Genomic DNA, 11,334 nt, shown 5'->3' with positions numbered 1-11,334 from the left:
ATTAAGTCCTTAGTTTAAAACTTAAGATCTTAATCCAGTTCTGAAAACATTACCAGTCAGATTGGCTGTCGTCTTGGTCCAAGACTTCAGATCAGTTTTGGATCTGAGGTTGGCTCACCTCTGGTGTTGCTGACAGAAGTTGGATCATTTGTGGTTTGGGGAGGAGAAATTTTTTTTTTTTAACATTCTTTATTTAACAATATTATAAATCCAACATATATGCATGTGCACATTTATACATGCGCTGACAAATTACCACACGAGAAAGAAAGAAACAAAAAGAAATAAAAAAATAAAATAAATAACAATAATAATAAAAAAGGATGGGGGGTGCTCAGCAAACAGTTACATTCCTTACAAAAGGCCTCGTCACGTGACAGGGAGGTGTACATATCCGGTGTATTCCATTAAGAAAGAGAAATATACAAAGGGCGCTGACACATTTTTATAACCCATTAACATCTTTATCCATCTGTCCATCCACAGTGGGGAATAGCTGGGGTCCATATACTCAGAAACATGTCCATTTTTACATGAAGTTTTGCTCTTATCTTTTCCATTATATACACATTCTTCAATCTTTCTTTCCATTGTTGAAGGGTGGGAGGTAAGGGCTTTAGCCAGGAAAGAGTTATCATTGTCCTTGCTACCAGTAACAGAATCTGTAATAACTGGGTTCCTTTTTATCTTCTCTTAAGGTCAAACCCAGTATATAATGCAGTGGTTCAGTGGTAATGTAAACGTAAATATTTTTTTGATTTCTGTCTGAATCCCCTGCCAGAATGGAATCAGCACTGGGCATGGGGAGGAGAATTTGGGTCGGTTCTGAATTCGACCTCTGAATGTTGTTCAGAGAGGTGGAATCAGAGCGGGACGCTTTGAACCGGGGTCGCTTTTGCCCGTCAAGAGTCTGCAGTACTCACCGCTGAGCTGCTGACTCGGAGACCTCCTGAGAAACTGCTGGTGCCTCCAGCTGGCAGATTTCCCAGCAGCCCCTTTGGTCCCATCTGGGGGGTCCAGATGCTGGCGGTGGGAGGAGCTATAAACCAGAATCTGAACCCCCAGTTCTACATTTCTGGTGGATAAATCATTGTGATAAAACTTGCTCTGAGTTCTTAGCTGTGAAGTTTGTGTTTGCAGCCAAACCATAAGGAATGAAATTCAGACGTGTCTTCAGCTGGTGGAGCCAGAAACCTGTTGGAGCTTCCAGGTTCTGGATGATTGGACCTTCAGAAACCATGAGCCGATAATACTCTGGGTTCTGTTCATGTTGCTTCTGAGTTTTAGTTTCTGCTTCTCCTCCCAAGCCTTTTTCTGTTTGTGTTGTCGTTGGTGTAGGGTTACTTCCTGTCCCACCAGGTTTCTGTTTCCTGTCACTGCTGTGATGTCTGATGCAGAAAGCGATTCACATCCAGCTCAGTGCTTTGGTTCTGAATCCGATTCTCTGTGTTTCTCTGAACTGGTCCGGGAGTTGTTCTGGACTCGGCAGGTTTCTCTCCGAGGGGTTGTGGGATCAGAGCTTACAGTGTGGGTTTCACTGTCAGCCGGTCTGGGATCAGCCTCAGACCAACCGCAGAGGTTCTGGCGGCCTGCGCTCAGGTCGGCTCTCTCTGACGCGAGTCACAAACATGTTGGTTTCTTTCTTTGGAATCAAAACAGTCGTAGCTCTCTGGGTTTGGAGAAGCCGCAGCATGACTGCAGCTGGAAATATCCCACATGTTGGTGCAGATCAGGAGTATTTCTGGACCCGGCGGTTCTGACAACTGGCCCAAAAGGGAAGTGGACTTTATATGTGTGCTCTGACCTTATCACTGTGACTTCATGTGATCGAAGAGAGACCTGCAGCAGCCAATCAGAGCCCAGGCAGTGCTTGATGACATCACCAACAGTGACAGCAGAACGTACAGTCCTGATCCGAATCCGGTTGAGATCCTCCGACAGTCAGAACCTCAGCAGGTCCAGAACCACAGCAGGTCCAGAACCTCAGCAGGTCCAGAACCTCAGCAGGTCCAGAACCTCAGCAGGTCCAGTTAGCAGGTCCAGAACCACAGCAGGTCCAGTTAGCAGGTCCAGAACCACAGCAGGTCCAGTTAGCAGGTCCAGAACCACAGCAGGTCCAGTTAGCAGGTCCAGAACCACAGCAGGTCCAGTTAGCAGGTCCAGAACCACAGCAGGTCCAGTTAGCAGGTCCAGAACCTCAGCAGGTCCAGTTAGCAGGTCCAGAACCTCAGCAGGTCCAGAACCTCAGCAGGTCCAGTTAGCAGGTCCAGAACCACAGCAGGTCCAGTCAGCAGGTCCAGAACCTCAGCAGGTCCAGAACCTCAGCAGGCCCAGAACCTCAGCAGGTCCAGAACCTCAGCAGGTCCAGTTAGCAGGTCCAGAACCACAGCAGGTCCAGTTAGCAGGTCCAGAACCACAGCAGGTCCAGTTAGCAGGTCCAGAACCACAGCAGGTCCAGTTAGCAGGTCCAGAACCACAGCAGGTCCAGTTAGCAGGTCCAGAACCACAGCAGGTCCAGTTAGCAGGTCCAGAACCTCAGCAGGTCCAGTTAGCAGGTCCAGAACCTCAGCAGGTCCAGAACCTCAGCAGGTCCAGTTAGCAGGTCCAGAACCACAGCAGGTCCAGTTAGCAGGTCCAGAACCTCAGCAGGTCCAGAACCACAGCAGGTCCAGAACCTCAGCAGGTCCAGAACCACAACAGGTCCAGAACCTCAGCAGGTCCAGAACCTCAGCAGGTCCAGAACCTCAGCAGGTCCAGTTAGCAGGTCCAGAACCACAGCAGGTCCAGAACCACAGCAGGTCCAGAACCTCAGCAGGTCCAGAACCTCAGCAGGTCCAGAACCTCAGCAGGTCCAGTTAGCAGGTCCAGAACCTCAGCAGGTCCAGAACCTCAGCAGGTCCAGTTAGCAGGTCCAGAACAACAGCAGGTCCAGTTAGCAGGTCCAGAACCTCAGCAGGTCCAGAACCACAGCAGGTCCAGAACCTCAGCAGGTCCAGAACCTCAGCAGGTCCAGAACCACAGCAGGTCCAGAACCACAGCAGGTCCAGAACCACAGCAGGTCCAGAACCACAGCAGGTCCAGTTAGCAGGTCCAGAACCTCAGCAGGTCCAGAACCTCAGCAGGTCCAGTTAGCAGGTCCAGAACCTCAGCAGGTCCAGAACCTCAGCAGGTCCAGTTAGCAGGTCCAGAACCTCAGCAGGTCCAGAACCTCAGCAGGTCCAGTTAGCAGGTCCAGAACCACAGCAGGTCCAGAACCACAGCAGGTCCAGTTAGCAGGTCCAGAACCTCAGCAGGTCCAGAACCACAGCAGGTCCAGAACCACAGCAGGTCCAGAAACCACAGCAGGTCCAGTTAGCAGGTCCAATCCACACCGACTCCAATCAGAACCAAAGCATTGAGCTGAAAACCAGCAGCAGAAACATGTTTGTTTTTGATTAAAAGTTGAAAAGAGATCCTTACAACAGATCCGATAAATCTGTCAGAACCGGTCCAGCTAAAATAAACCCTGTTTAAATCCAGTCAGCCTATGATTCTCTCCATTATGTTCTGATCCGGTTGTTTTTCTAAAACTTGATGAAGACTGACGGAGTTTATGAACAAACAGAAACATTCGCCACAACAACAAACTGGAGTCCAAACCTTCTGGTTCTGCTGGAACTGATATAGAAGAACTTGCTGGTTCTGTTTTAGGAGCAACATAAAACGAGGTTGTCGCAGACAGACATTGTTCCAGAACCAGAGGGTTGATCAGGATCCAACCGGGCCTGGGCTTTATTTAGACTCTCAAACAAAACTGTAGACATGTTGGAAGCACAGAGAACATTTCCAGAACCCGTCCAGAACCCATAAACCAACTCAGAGATTCTCGTCACAGGAAGACTTCCTGTTTTCCTGTTCCGGACCAACTGGTTGCTTCATCAACTTAAAAGACCTCCTCACACCTCAGGTCCAAACATCAGCATTCCTGTGGAGGTTCCAGAACCAGGACAGTACTTCTACTGGACATCAACCGGACCGCCAGCAGAAACTGACGGGAGGCGCCTCAAAAACATCAGAACATCTGGAATATTAGCTCTCCGTAAATTCTGCTCCCAGTTGGATGATAAAGTATTTCTGTTAGTTCAGAACATTGAAGTTCTGAACTAATTTCTGCTACAACGTTCAACAGAAGAACATCTGAAGGATTTCTGATCAGAATTTGGACGCAGGAGTTTTCCACATCATTCCGGCTTCCCTTTGGTGTACCCCGACCCCTAAACCGACCCCTGACCCCAACCCAACAACACACGATTCCCCCTCTGGATTAACGTCGGGTGGTTCCGTCTGCAGGCGGGCCACAGGTATCAGGAACATCAGGAATGCCGGGAACGAAGGCGTGGGAACGAGGCAGTGCGGCAGAATTAAAGTTTGGGAACATGAAGATGGATTGATTTTGTTCTTCACAAGGATTTATTTTTAAATCTTCATTGTCCGGAATGGCACTCCAAGGATGAATAAAATCTGTTTAATGAGAACCAAACTGAGGACGTTCAACATGTTTAAAACAGAACCAGATGGAAAATTGAGCTCTGATTTGTGGAAAGCTCCAGTCTTCTCTCATGGTAAACTTCATTCTGATCAGGACGTTCTGATCCAGATCAGGTGTTTCTGTTAATGGCTGCGGTGGGATGATTTATTCTGCAATCTGCTGGGTTCCAGTTCTTCCGGTTGGAGACCTGCATGACCTCTTTAGGCCTAGCATTGGCCTGGTTCCGACCCATTCATTTGATTCGGAAAGAACTTGGAGACGCCCATCAGTGTGAAGCATCTTCCTGCAACAGAATCAGGGATCAGAGGCTGATCTATTCGGATCCAAACTTGAAACATGTTGGCAGATTTGACATCCAGGATGTTTCTTGTGTTCCTCTCCACCTTCACCTGCAGATCTTGACATGTTGACCCGATTCTGGTTCCTCCTGTGTGATGCGGTGATTCAGACTGAGTTCAGCCTCCGCTGGCTGCTCTGGTTCTGTGGGAACCCTGAAAGCCCGGGTGACTGAGCGCTTCCAGCCTCCAGACACGCTGAGCCGCTCCAGGAATAGAAGCCTGGTTCTAAGTTTGGAGCGGCCTGACGTTGGGAGTTGGGTTGGAGGAGATCCAGGGAGCAGCAGGGATTCCTGCGTCAGCCAGCAGCGAGCTGTGAAGAATGAAACCACGGCGCTGGCCGGGCTCAGAGCTTCCCACCATGTTACTGCAGCGTGGCTCTCAGAGTTATTATGTCTCCATCTAACCAGCGCCCTGCCGGGAGCAGGTCACCGTGGAGAGGCAACAGAACATGGTTTGGATAAAACAAACGGCCTTTTTAGAGTCAGCATACGCCAGTTAATGATGAATCAATTTACTACACAATTATCTCAATCTGCTCACCACGATTAACCCAAGGAATCATCTCAGCTCCAGAAGATGTTGTATGAAGAAGCAGATGTTCAGGGTTTCCTTAATAATCTTGATTTTATGGAGAATCCTTCATAAAAGGACCAGACTGGACCCCGACTCTCAGTGTCTGATTTATAAATCACATGGTGGCAACATCCTGCAATTTTTGGATTTCCGATTTGACTCCCACTCCACCTGCCTCTGTTGTGTCCTTGGGCAAGGCACTGATTCCTCTTTGCCGGCTGGTGGAGGTTGGAGGATCCTCTGCAGCTGTGGTTACTGTGCAGTAGTTTGCCGCTGTCAGCATATGAATGTGCAAGGTTGGTGGCTGGGAGCTAGAGCAGTCATTCATCCAGCAGCGCGTCGTGTTTGAGTTCAAAAATGTTTAAAATTGACAGGAAATTTGAAAATATCACTGGATAATTATGAGCTATTGAAAGATTGGAAGATTAATACCTGAACACTATAAATTATAAGGTCTTTAAAAAAATGCACGCTTTTAAAAAAACAAATAGAGAAGCAAAGCTTAGCCTGGCGCTGGCACAAGTAAAGCCTGGTGGCCCGCCAGGCTAATAATACGTTGGGGGAAACCCTGAAAGTGTAAATGACTGTAATGTGAAGAGCTTTGGAGTCCTCTGGACTTGGTGAAGCTCGGGCCATTTTTCATTTAGTACCAGTGGTTCTAAAATCATGGTGAACATCAGCAGCAGCTGTCAGGAATGGCGGCGGTTCTTCAGGAACATTAACGGGAATGTTGGGAACCATGAGGAATGACGATGGACACCAAAACAACGTCCAGTTCTTGGAGGATTCAGGACTTGCAGAGAATCTTGAAGAGGAGCGTTACAAACCCCAGCAGGTGCTTGCAGGCACAGAAGAGCGCCACCCTGAGGTCTGTTCTATAAGATCTTTAACCAAAACCTTCTAGGTTGCTATCCATCCGTTTCCTTGCTGGCTGTGATGGAGCGGTTCTGTGATGTGAAATAAAATGGGTCGGGCCGAGGTGTTATGATATCAGGGGTTCTGATTGCTTGTGAATGGAAACCGGGCCTCTTCTGGGCTCACCAACTGGTCTTTCATCACGGCGGTTTACTTGGGCTCCTCATGTCCGAAGCGTCTTCCTGCCAGACGGAGGTGACGCTGTCAGAAGCCTGATGGCGGTTAAGTCTTCTGCTTAATGAATCTTTCTGATGCTGGAAACTCCGTCTGCAGTTATAAATAGCATCCTGATTATCTGCAGTTGAAACAACGGCAGGCAGGAAGCTCCGTTCAGGCTCCTACGCAGCATCCCGCAGCATCATGGACATATATCTCACAATCATCTGCCTGAAGTGGAAAACTAGAGCTGAGCTGGCTGCCGCGGCACGGAGGAGCTGCGTGGGCCTGAGGGGAATCTCCCAGGACGGCTCTGGAAACGGCCGTAAATACTTCCAGATTTTAGTCCAGCTTTCAGACCAGACTCAGTCGGGTTTAAGGGGATTTGAGTGTCAGAGGTCACGACTCCAACTGTAGGTGAAAAACCCAGCAGCACCTGGAGGGCGCTCCTTAACTTTCCTCTGATTCTGCAGGACGTTTGAGCCCAACCGGAGTCGGCGCTGATTGTGCATGAATTGTTAAAGTGGAAGCACATTGAGGAACACGAGAGAGCTGACAGAGGGGATCAGCATGCTAATATGTTTTCACTGACTCCAGGGGAAGTGGATTCTGGGAAGAGAAAACAAGAAGAACATCAGCAGCTCTTTAATGCTTCACTTCGAGTCAGAGCCGCTGCTGTGGATCGGCTTGTTTTCAGCGCCCAGGAGTTTAAACGTGAAGAAAATCCCTGGAAGCAAAAGAAAAACCATTTAACTTCAACTGCTTTCATGGTTTCAACTCCAACTGGACCGGTTCCATCAGAACTTTAACAGTTTCCTGCTAAAGTCCCAAGAATCCCCTGGTATCCAGCCTTATCGGCTCAGAAACACCGAGGTCAGAGGTCACCTGCGTCACAGAAACCAGGACAACTCCAACACCTTTGAAACAGAAGGAACTCAAATATTCTGGTCGACACAAGTTGTGTGTCCAAAAAAGATTCTTTATTTCCACAAAGGAATGACTCTAAAAGTCCCTGTACTTTATTTTTAGATGGAAGCTTTTAAAAAATGACATTTTCCCCAAATATTTAGATCTCAGAAGAAAATGTTCCCATCGTCTTTTTTGCCAAAGTTTTTTTATTATTTCAAAACCTAAAAGTAGAAATAAAATGGTGGCTTTGCAAAAACTACAATATCCTAGCATAGATATTCAGGTTGCATCACATAAACGCAGTTTGTTTATGAACAGAACAGACTTCAAAATAAGAGCACAATCAGAAATGTCTACTACTTCCTAACAGTGAAAAACCAAAACCTTGTAAAAGCTTTTCGCTAAGCGGATTATCAGACATGTGTCACGACAACAATTGCATGCCACACTTTTCAGATTTTCATCAGTAAAAATGTGAAATGAATAATCTTCCCATCATGATTCATCGCTCTGCTGTCTGTCACAAGAACGCGACCGGCTCCCTTCACCTGGGATCGTACGCTTCGGATTTACAGCCCGGGAATTCTGGACGGCGTCCCGGGAAGTCCCATCCTGCCGCGTCGTCAGCGACGGCCGCAGGCTAATGAGGGGAAGTTTTCTGGAGGAATTCTCATCCCGGGTCCAAGAGCTGATTAAAGTATCCTAGTCTGTTTTCCGCTGACCGCAGCCTGCAGAAGATCCTCGCGTCGGGGCGACATGTCACCATCATGAAGCTGCTCGAATCCTTCATGTTGAACCGCAGCTGCTCTGCAGCTCCCCTGCTGGAAACATGGAGTCTGTTTGGAGGGCGATGGCGCTGACCCAGTTCTGGGCTGTTTCTGGATGTGGATGATTCACTGCAGCCGGTTATCTTTGTTGAGCGGTAGCATGCCTGTTGCTAGCATGAGTAGCTGCTACCTGAGCAGAAAACCGTCAGAACTTTAGGAGAACTTCCTCTGACGCTGCAGACCTCATGACTTTACCTGTTTGGGTCAGACGGCTGCCATGTTTTCCTTTCTGTCCCACCTCCAGCGTCGCTGTGATGTGGAAACGTCAATGAAACTGCGGGTTCTCATTTATCTTCAAACACCTTGTTAAAACATGAAATAATCCCGGCGCCTGCGTCGGTTTCATTAGAGGAGCCTGGTGGTAATATCTGCTCCTCACAATAAACACAACGGAAACGTTTTACTGCGGCGCTTTCATGACTTCAGACGGGAACGGCTCTTCTTCGCTCCATCCTGAGTTTCCATCTGCTTCACTCAGTGGTGACATGTTGCTGGAACGGATCCCTGGATCCGGCTGCGTTTGGCTCCTCTGGAGCACATCAGCATGTGTCACAATATCAGCTGCTAACATGTTTTATATGTGACGGCTCCAAATAAAGCTTTAAACACCACCACTAAAGTAAATATCCTAATTATTTTATGACTGCGTTTCATACTGCAGACCTTTAGGTTCATTACTGTTTTGCTGTAAAGTTAGTCACTTTGACCCGTTCTTCAATGAAATAGAAACATTTGGTTGTGTGAGTGCAGGGCCCCTCCCCTCTTCACAGACTCCTGGGCTTTTTGTGGATTTTACTCCAGATTATTTCAATTTTATTTGTAAAGCAAATTGAAAATATTACAAAGCAAAAGCAGCTTGGAAAGCAAAGACCTCAGCGCAAAGCCAGCGGGAGCCTGCAAGGCAGCCAATCCAGGAGCTGCATTTATTGCCCTTGTTGCTGATTGGCTGAACCTGCATTGAAGGGATGAGGAGTAAACACTGACTCAGCTACTTTCCACAGTTGGATTTCAACATGTTTAGACAGTTATCATATGTTAGCACTTAGTATTGCAACAATATTTCAGCATCAAAGCACAATTTTTAACGAGAATATCGTCATGAATAATATCATTTTTACATAAATATGTACGTTTGTAAAAAGTCCTTTCATGCCAGCTGTAACTTTCACATCATCATTAATAAATGTGAATGATGAAAGTGTTTGGTCACAACACTAAACAGGAGTTAAATTAATATTAATGCTGTGACTGTTTACAGGTTATGATTGCTGCAGGTGAAGTTTGTCCTCGTTTGAGTTCAAACTTCATCTGTATGACGACAGATGATATTAATTACTATTATTTCTACCAGAAACAGTTAAATTAAGGCTTTTGTGATGAATGATTTGAGTTTATTCCACACTATTCTGCTTGTGTTTAATTTGTGCAAGTTCAACAAATTATATATTACTTTTCATAATTCCAACTAACATAAAAATAGTTTTAATCTTTCAAACGTTGATTCCATGTCTTTAAATCAACGTTCATCACTTTTGATCATTTGTTGTCCTCAACATTTCTGGTTTGGAGCTTTTGAAGTTCAATAATGATTTTATTCTAAAATGTTGACAGGCGTCCTTCCTTCCCGTGCGGCAGAGCGACGCCTCCGGCCAGCGCGGCCACGGCCGGACCCCGGCCGGACCCCGGCCGCGCTGGCCGCGCCGGGCCAGAATCAGAAGTGAAAACAGTTTTTGTCACTGAAAGGTCGCTGGTGTGATTTCCTGGGTCAGAGACGGTTTGTTACCTCCAGCAGCTGAACTTGATCTGAACCGGAAAGTTTCAGCCTCGACTCGATCCGTCCTCAGAACCCAACTCCATTCAGACTCTGCTGCTGCTGCAGTTCAGCTCTTCTGGTTTACATGTTTTATTCTCTCCTTTTTATTCTGTTTTTCATCTCTGTTTTCTGCTGCTGTTGAACTCTCCTGGTCCCAGTTTCTCATTCTGCAGCTTTTATTTTGAAGAGGTCGTCTCAAAAACATCCAATCAGTGTTTTTTCTTTGATTGTTTTCCTTTCAGTCAGTTTGAAACCAGGATCATTCCTGATATTTATTTTCCTCCACAAAGTCCAGATTGTATTTTGTGTCTTTGCCCTTGAAAATCCGCCACTGGGTGTCCGACGTGGAGACATGTGAGACATGGAGACGTGTCCAACATGGAGACATGGAGTCCTGAGCACTGCAGCCCAACTCAAACCGTCTCCTGTCTCAAAGCTGCGCAGTTTCACATTTCAAAACTACATTTGCTTAATGGAAACACTGCAATTTAAAAGAAAGCTCTTGATTTTTGGCAAAAATCTTGCTGCTGGGATTTTTTTGTGTAGAAATAAATACATTTCTACTGTCAGAAACAAAGAAGACAACGTCAGGAAGTGGCAGGAGGATGCAGCGTTTTACAGACTGATTGTGTTAACAAACTTATGATTTTTTTTACCTTATTTAAAGGAAACATCGTCATTGTGAAATTTTTCAACATTATTGTAATATCGACAAAGTTTGTAAAGACAGATTAAGGCTTGGATTCGTGACGCAGGAATGGTGAGCAGCTTCTCCTCCAATCAGATTTAATCCGTCCTACATCACCTGGTTCTCAGCTTCTGTTTCCAGGTCTGCAGTGATTTGTGTTTAAATGATTTACTTTTCATATTATAAGCATCATAAAGTTTGTGATGTGATGACAGCTGGGATTCTGAGATTATCGAGTGTTTCTTTATAGATGAAATCTGCTGGTTTCCAGTGAACCCGTCCAGAACCTCTGAGTGTCTAAAAGCAGCCAGGCAGCGGCTGGGATCCTTTGACCTGATGCTCCAACCTCAAACCACGACTCCCAGCTAAACTTAGAGGAGCAGAGCGGCTACGCAAGGAGGGAAGGCGTGACGGAGAAAACCACATTTACTCTTTTCTTCTCCCAGCCTGACAGCAGGAGGCCGTTATTTAAGAGTCGACTCAAACCGACAAAAACAGCAGCGCCGCTAATCGGCCCAAATAAAGGTTAAGCGGCGCAGGAACACCAGCGTGAGGCCGCTGGCAGCACGGCGGCTCCGCGGCTGCAG

This window comes from Poeciliopsis prolifica, unplaced genomic scaffold (genome assembly GCF_027474105.1).
Source record: "Poeciliopsis prolifica strain line A6 unplaced genomic scaffold, Auburn_PproV2 SCAFFOLD070, whole genome shotgun sequence".
Taxonomy (NCBI): Eukaryota; Metazoa; Chordata; class Actinopteri; order Cyprinodontiformes; family Poeciliidae; genus Poeciliopsis; species Poeciliopsis prolifica.
This window is presented reverse-complemented; position numbering follows the sequence as displayed.